We start from the raw sequence: 13,543 nt of genomic DNA, 5'->3' as shown, positions 1-13,543 counted from the left end.
AGGGTTAGCTTTCCTGAAACGTTCTTACACAGGGGTGCAGGAAGGGCTGGTTTATAATGCTGCCGTGCAGGGCAGGTCTCCTGCCTTCGGCTTGAGGCAGACTCAGCTATTCTTAGCACTGAGTCTGTTCTGAGAGCTCAGGACTCCGGTTCAAAGGGACAAGGCAAGCAGACGATACATTGCGTACCTGTAATCTTAGGTCTCTTCCAGGGGAATCCTTATCAAAGTCAGACCTGCCCTTTGGGCCCAGCCTAGAGGCCGCATCAAGCCCACCATACAAAGATTTACCTCCAGAGGCCATCGCTGAGAGATGATGGGTGGTCTACCAACATGCTTGGCCATGTTTAGGTAAAGAAATACTATATCAACCTTACAGCCTTCAAAATAGTTTTATTGAACATTAGGTGCATCTGGGAGCACCTATAGAACGTTGTGCTTCCCTCACATGGGCACACTGTCACAACAGAAGTGGCGGGCAATCATAGAGAGATGAAATGTCCCACAACAGGTCAGAAAATCACTGCAGCCGAATCATAAGAGTGATGAAAGAAAGGACGGTGGAGGACAGAGCGGGGTCAGAATAGAGAGCGCTCAAGAGACACTGCTGGATCCAAGACAGGTGGAAAGAGACAGGCAGCCACATCACTGCTGGATTCGGACGCAGGGTAAAGAACAGTAGATCTGAAGTGGGGGAGGAGATGAAGGTGCTGTGAAAAGCAAAGTCAAGTTGTTTGACACCAAGTGACTTGATGGGCTGAGCTCCGCTTTTCTCTTTCTCTGTGGCCATGGATGCCTGAAATAGAAGGGAGGTCAGAAGAAGCCAGGCCTGATTCACAGAGATCCATTTGTATCACCAATTCAAGGCCCCCAACGCTGCCAGCTACACAACTCTGTGTCCTTCAGAGTCGGACAACTGGAAAGAAACCAACAAGCCGACAGAAGGGGACACGCCAAAGAACGGATGAGGGCCATCGAACGACAGACATGCTAAGGAGAAATACGGTTAAATAAGAGTGAAAATACAGCTATAGCAAAACATGCTTTACCAGAAACAGCACCTTAGGACTAGTGAAATGTAAAACTGGCTTTACACAGCTCGGCAGGGTTGGACGAGGGGATGCAGTGTGTGGAGAGGCAGCGGTTGACACCATCACAGCAAGTCTAAATCAAGTAGCTGAAATAACGGAGCATCTTACAGAAAACACAGAAATAAACAACAGAAAAACACCAGTTTTCAGAACGAAGACACCCACAGCCCGGCAAGACTGCTGAAAACACAGCAAAGTGAACATTTACCATTAACCCCTTCCATGTTGATGACGGCCCCCATCCGTCATGCATTACAGTGCTCGTGTGCTGATGACGGCTGGGGGCCGTCATAAAGCCATTGATTCTTTAAAAGCCTAGCACACGAGGAAAATCGGCCCAGCATGGAAGGGGTTAATAAAATACTTCCAAGGTAAGAACGCCCCATAAGTTTCCTGTATGGGGTGTGTACACACTTTTCATAGGTACATCATCATTTAAAAGAAGCTTTTAAGAGCCGTCCTCTGTTACAGTAAACCTGGCCACTGAGGACCACAGGTTAACTTGTAAACTGTGCCTCAACTTTAGAATAACTTATGAAATGTCTAACTTAAGTACAACTTACAAAAAACTTCGTTTTAAAATGTAGCATTTTTTAAAATTAAATGAGGACCTAAAAACAATGCACGCCGTTGATGGACCTGAATTGGCGCACACGTCATTGGAGCAGACACTCCGTAAAGACGGTTTTTTTGAAGTGATAATTTACACATATTTCGAAGCGGGGTAACCTGGGAAGAAGAGAAGGCTGCTCCTGCACCCAGCCCCAGGGCTGTTTTTAGCGCTAGTGGTGCCCTGTGCGACAAGGTTTGTTGGCGCCCCCCCATGACCACCTCCACCACGGATTCTCTCACACGGATTCTCTCACTAGCACCCTTGAACAGTGACCAAGTCTCCATAACAACTCTGTCTCAGATGAATTGAATTAGTTATATAGCGCCTGTTAGACGGACCGGGAGGGTCGGCCGAGATTACGGGGAGAGGTCTCCAGGGAGAGCCGTCTCCAACGACTGTACAGACAAGTAACTTCCCCCCCACAGACGGACACCACACAAGATTGAAGGTTAACGAGACTTTATATGCAATTCTTAGGTTACGTTGGTATGATACAAGGAGGTCTGGACTCAGGGGTCCCCTCGATTCTAGTCTTTGGTTGAGGAAAGGGGTAGCGGGACAGTCTTAGTTACCAATGAGTGCAAAATAGCTCTCAATCCTCGAGCTCGGCGTTCTAGATGATCGGGCCGTGGAGGAGCCAAGCAGGTCCCGAGATGGATGAAGAAAGGACGACGGTCCGCGGCGGAGCCTGCAGGTCCCGGTGGAAGATGACGGTTACAACGGTCCGCGGCCACGCCAGCAGATCCCGACGACGATGAAGGATGAAGGTTACGACGGCTGTGGCAGCGCCAACAGGCAGGACGATGGTGCACAGGACAGAGCTACGGCAGCGCCAGTAGTCCGTCCAGGATGAGTTCCTCTTTACGTCTCTCGACTCCAAGATACAACTCCTTCCTGCTCTGGAGCTGCCCCAGTTATAGGGCTGGTGTGCTTTGATGTCCGGACCCTCGCACTTGGAGGTCGGGAGGTCCGGGATGAGGGAGTCCAGACACCCAGCAGGGGGGTGGAGCCAGCGCCCGGGGAGGCGATGGGCGAGCGGCCCTGGGCGGGGGAGAGCCATCGGCACCTCTTCCTCCCATTGACTTGCCAAGTAGCCCGCTCACCTCCTGGGTGGAGGGTGGTGCCGGAATGTCTGAGGCCGGGCTAGGCCCCGGGTTGAGGTCGATCGGGGGCCAGGCGGCCTCGTGGTGAAGTGTCCAAGATGGCGGCCCGGGCTGGGCGCGTGGGCCGGCAGTGGATCGGATCCACGAGGTTAACGTGCTCGGGGGCAGGGGTCCCTGAGGGGACGGAGGACGTGCAATGGTGGTGTGTGGTACTTGCGTGACTGGGCTCGGGCCTGGTTGAGCCGGGGGAGAGCGGCCCTTCGTGTGGCCTGTCCAACATGCGTCCCCCCCAGCTGAAGGCGGGGAGAGTTACCCATCTTCTTGGGGACTCTCCTCGTCGAGGCGGAAAAACCGGGACAGGCCATCCGCGTTGGCGTGGTCTGACCCAGGCCGGTGTTCGACTGTGAAGTCCATACCTTGCAAGGAGATGGACCAGCGTAGCAACTTTGGGTTTTCCCCCCGCATGTGCATCAGCCACTGCAGGGGTCGGTGGTCGGTCTGCACCCGAAAGTGGGTGCCAAAAAGGTAGGGCCGGAGTTTCTTGAGGGCCCATACCACAGCGAAGGCTTCCCTCTCTATGGTGCTCCAGCGTTGCTCCCGTGGTAGGAGTCTCCGGCTGATGAAGGCCACCGGTTGATCAAGGCCTTCGGTGTTTACTTGAGACAGGACCGCCCCAATGCCCTGGTCGGAGGCGTCCGTCTGGACGACGAACTCCCGGCTGTAGTCTGGGGCCTGGAGCACAGGAGCGGAACACATGGCGGCCTTCAACTGTTCGAATGCCGCTTGACACTCTGGGGTCCAGTTCACCTTCTTGGGCTGATTCTTTGACGTGAGTTCGGTGAGAGGCCCCACTATGGTACCATAGTCTTTCACGAACCTTCGGTAATAGCCCGTGAGGCCCAGGAAGGCTCGTACCTCGGTTTGGGTGATAGGGGGCTGCCAGTCCTGGATGGCGGCAATTTTCAGCTGTAGAGGGGCCACTAGGCCGCTTCCCACCTGGTGTCCGAGGTAGGTCACAGACCCTTGTCCAATTTGACACTTGCTGGCCTTGATCGTGAGGCCAGCTCGCTGAAGGGCTTGCAGCACTGCTCGGAGGTGGTGGAGGTGCTCGGTCCAATGGTGGCTGTACACAGCGATGTCGTCTAGGTAGGCGGCGCTGAACCCTTCGAGTCCCGCCAGGACCTGATTGACGAGCCGCTGGAAAGTCGCTGGGGCATTCTTCATGCCGAAGGGCATGACCGTAAAATGGTAGTGGCCATCGGGGGTGGAGAAGGCAGAACGTTCTTGTGCTCGGGGTGTGAGGCCGATCTGCCAATAACCTGCTGTCAGGTCGAAGATGCTGAGGTAGCGGGCAGCTCCCATTCGGTCGACCAGTTCATCTGCCCGGGGGATGGGATGTGCGTCCGTTCTGGTGACTTCATTCAGGCCCCGGTAGTCGACGCAGAACCGGAGTTCTGGTGTGGTTCCGGGGGCGGCTGCTTTGGGGACCAGTACGACCGGGCTGGCCCATGGACTGTCCGAGGGCTCGATGACCCCGAGCGTGAGCATCTTAGCCACTTCCGCCTGGATGCAGGTCCGTACCCGATCAGGTACGCGGTAGGCCCGGTGGCGGATAGGAGGGCTGTCTCCGGTGTCCACATCGTGCACACACCAGGAAGTGACACCTGGGGTGAGGGAGAACAGACTGGCGAACCGTGACAGGAGGGCTTGGCACTCTTGGCGTTGTTCTCCGGTGAGGGTCTCCGAGAGTCGGACCCCATCCACGGAGCCGTCTTGCTCTTGGGTCCGCAGGAGGTCAGGGAGAGGCTCGGAGTCGTCTTCAACCCCATTGTCTGTGGCCATCAGTAGGCTGAGTTCTGTTCGTGCAAAGTGGGGTTTCAGTCTGTTGGTGTGGAGGACTCGGAGTGGATTCCGGGAGGACTCCATATCGATCAGATAGGTGGCAGGACCCTTGCGCTCGATTACCTTGAAGGGTCCCGTCCATTTGTCTTGGAGAGCGCATGGCTCCGTGGGGGACATTACCCATACCTGTTGCCCCGGCTCGAATTCAATGGATGAGGCGTTCTGGTCATACCATTTTTTCATGTCCTCTTGACTGGCCTCTAGGTTGGCTTTTGCTAGGTCTCTGAACCGCCGGGACTGGTTGCGGAGGGTGAGGAGGTACCGGAAGACATCTGGAGGGCTCTTGGCCGGAGGCATCTCCCAGCCTTCTTTGATCAGGCTGAGCGGCCCCCGCACTGGGTGCCCATATAGCAGTTCGAATGGGCTGAAGCCTAGGGATTTCTGTGGGACCTCTCGGTAGGCGAATAGGAGGCACGGCAGCAGCACATCCCACTGGCGACGGAGGGGCTCTTCCAATCCCCCGATCATCCCTTTTAGCGTGCGGTTGAACCGTTCAACAAGTCCGTTCCCTTGGGGGTGATAGGGGGTCGTGAATCGGTAGGTGACCCCACACTGTTGCCAGAGGGATTTCATGTATTTAGAGATAAAGTTTGTGCCTCTGTCGCTGACGACTTCTCGGGGAAACCCCACACGGGAGAAGATCCCCATCAGGGCCCGGCCGACCACTGGGGCTGTCACGGTCCGGAGAGGAACAGCCTCAGGGTAGCGGGTGGCGTGGTCCACTAGTACCAGAATGGAGCGATGGCCTTGTTTTGTACGCGGGTCCAGGGGTCCCACAATGTCTATTCCGACCCTCTCAAATGGGGTCGTGACTACTGGAAAAGGTTGCAAGGGGGCCTTTAGTTTGCGGCCGCTCTTCCCACTGGCTTGGCACGTGGGGCAAGATCGGCAATGCTGGTGCACATCGTTTCTCATCTTGGGCCAGAAGAAGTGGGTCACTAGGCGACTGTAGGTTTTATCTTGTCCCAGGTGCCCTGCCAGGGGGACATCGTGGGCCAGGTTTAGCAGGAAGTCTCTAAAGCGGACGGGCACTACTAGTACTCGGTTGGCCCCCAGCTCGGCGATTCGTTGCTCGCTGTACAACAGATCATTGTCCCAGTAGACCCAATGAGTTCCGGAGGTATCCCCTGCGCTTTGGGCGAGCGCTTGTTGGCGGAGTCCCTCGAGGGAGGGACAGGTCTTCTGTTCCTGGCGAAATTGTTCTTGTGTGGGTCCCCCCTCTTGGGCCCACTGGCCAAGGTTAGCGAGGTCGGAAGGTTGAGCAGGTTCGAGGGGGGTGTCATGGTCGGGGGTCTCGGCTGGGGCGACCGGAGGCGGTGGTGCCGGCCATTCTGGTTCTTCCGGGTGATGGTTGGCACGGGCGGCCATGGACCGGGTGGTGACGCACGCCCAGTCCGGGACGCCCAACATCCCCAAGTGTTCTTTTCGCTCCACGGCTGCCCACGGGGAGCTCTCCAGGTCATTTCCGAGGAGGCAGTCCACGGGGGCGTCGTCTCGGACCGTCACCTTCAACATGCCGGAGACCCCTCCCCACTCAAAGGGGACGCAGGCCATCCGACACAGACTTTCCGAGTTGTCGGCTGATCGCACAGGGCAGAGAATGTTCGGTAGATATTGTTCTGGGGTCACCAGGTGACAGCGGACGGCTGTCACACTGGCCCCGGTGTCCCGAAGGGCTTCGGCCCGTTGTCCATTGATGCTCACCCATTGGCTGTACTTCTGGGTGTTAGCGGGTAGGGGGACCCGCGGGACCATGTCTCTTCCCCCTAAGCACGCGAGAGTCATGGCGGCTGGCTCCCACTCTTGATACTCTTGCTCGTCTGTTTCTTGTTCTTCGGAGATCTGTTCTTCCCCTAGGGCCGCGGCGGCCACATGGCGGGGTTTTGGACTCTGATACTGCGGGCAGCTTGGGTCGTTTGCATAGTGGCCGATTCGTTGGCATCGGTGACATGTGACATTGGCTCTGTACCCCGGTCGCGCCGGGGTGCTGCCCCGGTTGGCCGGGGGGGTGGTGCTGGTAGCGGGGGCGGCCGGAGTGTTGTCTCTTCCTCGTCCTTGGCCCCCTCCTCCTCCTCTGGGTCGGTGGTGACCATTGTTGTTCCTGTTCTGCTCGTAGGACCCATTCCGGCCCACTCTGGTGATCTCCCACCGGTCAGCTTCGGCTGCGAGCTGCCGGGGATCGGTTAACTTGCTGTCGAGGAGGTGTTGGCGTAGTTCAATGAAGCAATTGTTGGATAGATGCTCCCATACCATCAGATTGAACAGCTGCTCGTAGGTCGTGACGTTGTTCCCTCTGATCCAGCCTTCGAAAGCTCGGCTAAAGTACGTTACATAGTCCACCCAAGTTGTACCCGGGATGCGTGTGCAGTCTCGGAACCTCTGTCGGTACATCTCGGGCGTGAGGCCATAGCGGGTGAGGAGGGCCGCTTTCATATGGTCGTAGGAGGTCATCTGGTGGTCTGGGAGCTGTAACAGGGTATCGCGGCCCTCATTGAGGAATCTGCCCCATAGGCCGGCTCCCCAATCGTTTCTATCGATCCGGTGCGCAGTCATAGCGATTTCATAGGCCTTAAACCATTGCTGGATGTCGTCCTCTCGAAAATATTCTTGGACAACATCCTTGGGGATGTGTACTTTTTTCTCCGTGGTCCCTGGGGTGTGTGGTCTCTCGGGCACCCCTAATTCTTTATTCTGCTTGCGCAGGTTGATCTCGGCTAGGTTCCGTTCGTGCTCGTACGCTAGTTTCTTTTCCTCGAGCTCCCTTTGTCTCTGTTTCTCCTCTCTTTCTTCTCGGATACGTAGGTGCTCTAAGTTTATTTTTTGTTCGGCCAACTTGAGTTCTACGTCCATCTTGAGTCGGGCCATTTCTAGCTCGTGTAGTCGGGTTTTTTCTCTTTCTTGGATTTCGTCTTGCGAGAGGCCGGTTCTTTGCTCTTCAGGGGCCGTGTTGGTTTTTTTCGCGGTGCTTTGCTCAGGGGCTTCGGTATCCCCGGTCTCTGCCCAAGATTCTAGGGCATGCTTAAAATCGTCCTTGGTGCTTAGTCCGGTGGTAGCGATACCTAGTTCGATGCAGAACTGCTTTAGTTCACGATGGCTGTACTCCTCTAGTTTTTCCATTTGGAACTTCTCAGTTGATCCGCTCTCTTTAGTTGTCATTGTGGTTCGTTGTGGGGTGAGCTACTCTCTGTACGTTATGCGGTGATTCGGATCGCGCCGCTGGCCACCAATGTTAGACGGACCGGGAGGGTCGGCCGAGATTACGGGGAGAGGTCTCCAGGGAGAGCCGTCTCCAACGACTGTACAGACAAGTAACTTCCCCCCCACAGACGGACACCACACAAGATTGAAGGTTAACGAGACTTTATATGCAATTCTTAGGTTACGTTGGTATGATACAAGGAGGTCTGGACTCAGGGGTCCCCTCGATTCTAGTCTTTGGTTGAGGAAAGGGGTAGCGGGACAGTCTTAGTTACCAATGAGTGCAAAATAGCTCTCAATCCTCGAGCTCGGCGTTCTAGATGATCGGGCCGTGGAGGAGCCAAGCAGGTCCCGAGATGGATGAAGAAAGGACGACGGTCCGCGGCGGAGCCTGCAGGTCCCGGTGGAAGATGACGGTTACAACGGTCCGCGGCCACGCCAGCAGATCCCGACGACGATGAAGGATGAAGGTTACGACGGCTGTGGCAGCGCCAACAGGCAGGACGATGGTGCACAGGACAGAGCTACGGCAGCGCCAGTAGTCCGTCCAGGATGAGTTCCTCTTTACGTCTCTCGACTCCAAGATACAACTCCTTCCTGCTCTGGAGCTGCCCCAGTTATAGGGCTGGTGTGCTTTGATGTCCGGACCCTCGCACTTGGAGGTCGGGAGGTCCGGGATGAGGGAGTCCAGACACCCAGCAGGGGGGTGGAGCCAGCGCCCGGGGAGGCGATGGGCGAGCGGCCCTGGGCGGGGGAGAGCCATCGGCACCTCTTCCTCCCATTGACTTGCCAAGTAGCCCGCTCACCTCCTGGGTGGAGGGTGGTGCCGGAATGTCTGAGGCCGGGCTAGGCCCCGGGTTGAGGTCGATCGGGGGCCAGGCGGCCTCGTGGTGAAGTGTCCAAGATGGCGGCCCGGGCTGGGCGCGTGGGCCGGCAGTGGATCGGATCCACGAGGTTAACGTGCTCGGGGGCAGGGGTCCCTGAGGGGACGGAGGACGTGCAATGGTGGTGTGTGGTACTTGCGTGACTGGGCTCGGGCCTGGTTGAGCCGGGGGAGAGCGGCCCTTCGTGTGGCCTGTCCAACAGCGCCACTCATACCAGTGTAGGGCGTCCGAGCACTTTCATTCACACACACATTACACAGAGGCAATCAATCATATGTGTGTAAATCAGTGTATAGAAAATGTTACATAAGCCAAAAGATTAAAAGTGTAGGAGTCACATGTCTTCCATACTGGTAGGCAGTATAGTTTGATTGCTTGGTGTGGAGAAGGACAAACTTTAATAATAAGAATCTACTTCTAGCCAACTTAACTCTTTTTGCAACAGTAATCAATGTTCTAATGCATACTTTGCAGCGTGTATACAGTTCTATTATGAAAGTTAATAGCTCACTTGGAATATTAGGACTTTAAGTTATAAATTGCAAGAAACTAAAGACAGTCTCTTTTAAAAGCAGTAACCTGCTGATCTGTTTCCTTTATATGTGCTCTGTAATCTACTTGGTACACATTCTTTGAAGCAGGCATGTTAACCCTCTGCACTACCTTCACATAAGTCAAAACATCAACTATATAACACGAAGTTCTCTCTCCAGGAAGAACGTTAATCACAGGAGTTACCTTGACATTTTTGTGAGGCCTGGTAATTGCCGAGGAAAGGAATGCTGCAGCAGGTGCTTTAAAAACATAATAAACTTGCAAAGACAGCGCCCCCCGGGAGCTGGCACCGGTAGCACTGCCCTGGAGCCGGCCCTGCCCAGCCCCATACTCTCCGCACCACTCATGCCCAGCACGCACCCCCGCGTCAAACCTCACACACCTAACCAGAAGCCAATACACAAACACCACCAGATCGAACATGCACTCCAAGGGCAGGTGCAAATCAAGGTGCTTCACGGCCACCCCAGGAGTAAGAAGTCCTAAATGAATCACAAATAAATGCATATTTGTGAAGCAAACATATGACCCCTTATGGCATCAAGGCGCCGGAGCAGACATGGATATTAAGTGAGCTACTGCCCAGTCACATGGTGCCGAGCTGCAGCCGCGCTCCGAGCCGCGTAAACAAGGAACAAGAAGCTGAGCTGAGGCAGGCGGAGCTCAAAGAAAGGGGGACAGAGTGGGGAGCGGAGCGAGATGCACAAAGGGAGATTTGAGTAGCGGGAGATGGAAAAGAGAACACGCGATTCCAAAGGCAAGGACAAGGGAGAGAGGCAGGAACATCTAAAGAGAAAGGAGAGATAATGAAACACCTTGAGGGAAAGTAGAGTACGAGGGAAAGGGTGAGGGGCGGAGACAGGGTCAGATTGGTAATGTGGGCTCTCAGGAAATGGTCGAAGGGACAGTAGCAGAGTTCTAGACGTGGGCTGATTTTTGGGCAGCCTGGGGGCTGTCTGTGCTCTTAGGACGCCACCAGCGGCTCAGTGGGTGCCTGAGTGTCCTTTCTGGAGGCAGATGGGCAGAGGTATCGCTCCCTTTCTCTCGCTGGGCCGGCCAATTAAACGCATCGCAGCAGCGGCTTTTCCCGCTGTGTGCGGCAATTTTCAAAAAGCCGCGTTACATGACGAGCTCAACTCGTCATCAGCACACGACCACCGTGGCTGATGACGAGCTGAACTCGTCGTCATCAGCGAAGAGGTTAATGTATGCTGATTGAGCGGGGGCAGAGGGCCTGAGCAGAAGTGGTCTCACTTGCATTCATGTGTGGCACAGCAGCGTTAACTAATCTGTGCATATTTAAATTTATATAAGTGAATAAAAAATAAAAAAATGCCACCACCCCCTTTCTTTTCATAAAACTTTGCTGAAGCAGTGTTTTGCGGAAAGGCAATACGCAAATGTGGGCCACGTTTTTTGGGTGAGCCCATGCCAATTTTTGATCCCAATCCAACCCGGACGGATACGGTTACATCGCAAGGAAGAGAGAGTGGGGCAGGAAAAAATGTAAAGAGATGTGACACAGTCAAGGAGATGTTAGGAGGCAGAAGAGGGGTGGAAATCCTGGGAAAGTGCATCACAGAGAGAAGGGTGGGGAGAAAGGAAACAAAAGGCACACTGACTGCTCATGACAGGCCTCCACAGACACTCTGCTGTGTCCGAGAGCCCAGCATCTCTGCAGAGACACTGGAACAAGGGGGCATTGTAGAGAAAGGACCACCACCCTCAGGCAGCTGCAGGCCACGACCTCCCTGAAAAAAGAGCAGGGCAAGGAGAGACCAGGCGTCTCTGCAGGAGGAATCCCAGGTCACACCGGGCCCCATGCAAGAGCAGGCAAGGCCAGACCAGGCACCCATGCAAGAGCAAATGCAAAGAGAACAATTGATGGACAGAATGCAGAACAATGTCTTACATTCACCCCAGTACAGAGATCTGGGCCAAAATCATGTTTTTTTAGCTCACCATGCCATTCCAGTTTGAATCCAGCCATATGCAAATCAGTCTTGACCCTGCGCCCAATAGGAACATTCCAGACTGAAGTGCCAGGACAGGTCCTCCCGGGACTGGAAACAAGCATCCTAGTACCGGTTTCGGGTTATCACCCCTCATCAGCCAGGATAGCTGGACTCCAGTGGCATGGAGACTACAGGACCCACGTCTAGGCATACCCGTCTCACTCGGGGTGACAAATGCAAAAAGAACAATTGATGGACAGAATGCAGAACAATGTCAAACATTCACCCCAGTACAGAGATCTGGGCCTAAATTCATCGCTTTATTGCTCACCATGCCATTCCAGATTGAACCCAGTCATATGTAAATCAGTCTTGACCCTGTGACATACCCTGAAACCAGTCCCAGGGTGCTGATTTCTGGTCCAGGGAGGACCTAGCTTGGCAGTTCAGTCTGGACTGTTCCCATGAGGCACATGGTCAAGACTGATTTGCATATGGCCAGGTCTAAACGGGGGTGGCATGGTGAGCAAAAGAACAATGGATTTAACCCAGATCTCTTGACTGGGGGATAATGTTTGAATCATTCAGCATTCCCTCCATCACTTATTGCAGTTACCCATGCAAGAGCAGGCAGGGCCAGACCAGGCCCCCATGCAAGAGCAGGCAGGGCCAGGCCAGGCCCCCATGCAAGAGCAGGCAGGGCCAGGCCAGGCCCCCATGCAAAAGCAGGCAGGGCCAGACCAGGCCAGGCCCCCATGCAAGAGCAGGCAGGGCCAGGCCAGGCCCCCATGCAAGAGCAGGCAGGGCCAGGCCCCCCATGCAAGAGCAGGCAGGGCCAGACCAGGCCTGGCCCCCCATGCAAGAGCAGGCAGGGCCAGACCAGGCCAGGCCCCCCATGCAAGAGCAGGCAGGGCCAGACCAGGCCAGGCCCCCATGCAAGAGCAGGCAGGGCCAGACCAGGCCAGGCACCCCCATGCAAGAGCAGGCAGGGCCAGACCAGGCCAGGCCCCCCATGCAAGAGCAGGCAGGGCCAGGCCCCCATGCAAGAGCAGGCAGGGCCAGACCAGGCCAGGCCCCCATGCAAGAGCAGGCAAGGCCAGACCAGGCCAGGCCCCCATGCAAGAGCAGGCAGGGCCAGACCAGGCCAGGCCCCCCCATGCAAGAGCAGGCAGGGCCAGACCAGGCCAGGCCCCCATGCAAGAGCAGGCAGGGCCAGACCAGGCCAGGCCCCCATGCAAGAGCAGGCAGGGCCAGACCAGGCCAGGCCCCCATGCAAGAGCAGGCAGAGCCAGGCCAGGCCCCCATGCAAGAGCAGGTAGGGTCAGGCCAGGCCCCCATGCAAGAGCAGGCAGAGCCAGGCCAGGCCCCCATGCAAGAGCAGGCAGGGCCAGACCAGGCCAGGCCCCCATGCAAGAGCAGGCAGGGCCAGACCAGGCCAGGCCCCCATGCAAGAGCAGGCAGGGCCAGACCAGGCCAGGCCCCCATGCAAGAGCAGGCAGAGCCAGGCCCCCATGCAAGAGCAGGCAGAGCCAGGCCCCCATGCAAGAGCAGGCAGGGCCAGACCAGGCCAGGCCCCCCATGCAAGAGCAGGCAGGGCCAGACCAGGCCAGGCCCCCCATGCAAGAGCAGGCAGGGCCAAACCCGGCCAGGCCCCCCATGCAAGAGCAGGCAGGGCCAGACCAGGCCAGGCCCCCCATGCAAGAGCAGGCAGGGCCAGACCAGGCCAGGCCCCCATGCAAGAGCAGGCAGGGCCAGACCAGGCCAGGCCCCCATGCAAGAGCAGGCAGGGCCAGGCCAGGCCAGGCCCCCATGCAAGAGCAGGCAGGGCCAGACCAGGCCAGGCCCCCATGCAAGAGCAGGCAGGGCCAGGCCCCCATGCAAGAGCAGGCAGAGCCAGGCCAGGCCCCCCATGCAAGAGCAGGCAGGGCCAGGCCAGGCCCCCCATGCAAGAGCAGGCAGGGCCAGACCAGGCCAGGCCCCCCCATGCAAGAGCAGGCAGGGCCAGACCAGGCCAGGCCCCCCCCCATGCAAGAGCAGGCAGGGCCAGACCAGGCCAGGCCCCCATGCAAGAGCAGGCAGGGCCAGACCAGGCCAGGCCCCCCCATGCAAGAGCAGGCAGGGCCAGACCAGGCCAGGCCCCCCCATGCAAGAGCAGGCAGGGCCAGACCAGGCCCCCATGCAAGAGCAGGTAGGGCCAGGCCAGGCCCCCATGCAAGAGCAGGTAGGGTCAGACCAGACCAGGCCT

At 56.7% G+C, this 13,543-nt stretch overlaps 1 protein-coding gene across 3 annotated transcripts in view; it reads right to left on the bottom strand.

Moving 5' to 3' along the window:
* The window catches only part of ABCD1 (ATP binding cassette subfamily D member 1), a 184,368-nt gene that overhangs the window by 7,904 nt on the left and 162,921 nt on the right, over positions 1–13,543 (bottom strand). The window lies entirely within an intron of this gene.

The sequence above is a fragment of the Lissotriton vulgaris genome, chromosome 10 (genome assembly GCF_964263255.1).
Source record: "Lissotriton vulgaris chromosome 10, aLisVul1.2, whole genome shotgun sequence".
Classification (NCBI taxonomy): Eukaryota; Metazoa; Chordata; class Amphibia; order Caudata; family Salamandridae; genus Lissotriton; species Lissotriton vulgaris.
Note: the sequence above shows the minus strand (reverse complement) of the source record. Positions and strands in the feature narration are given on the sequence as shown.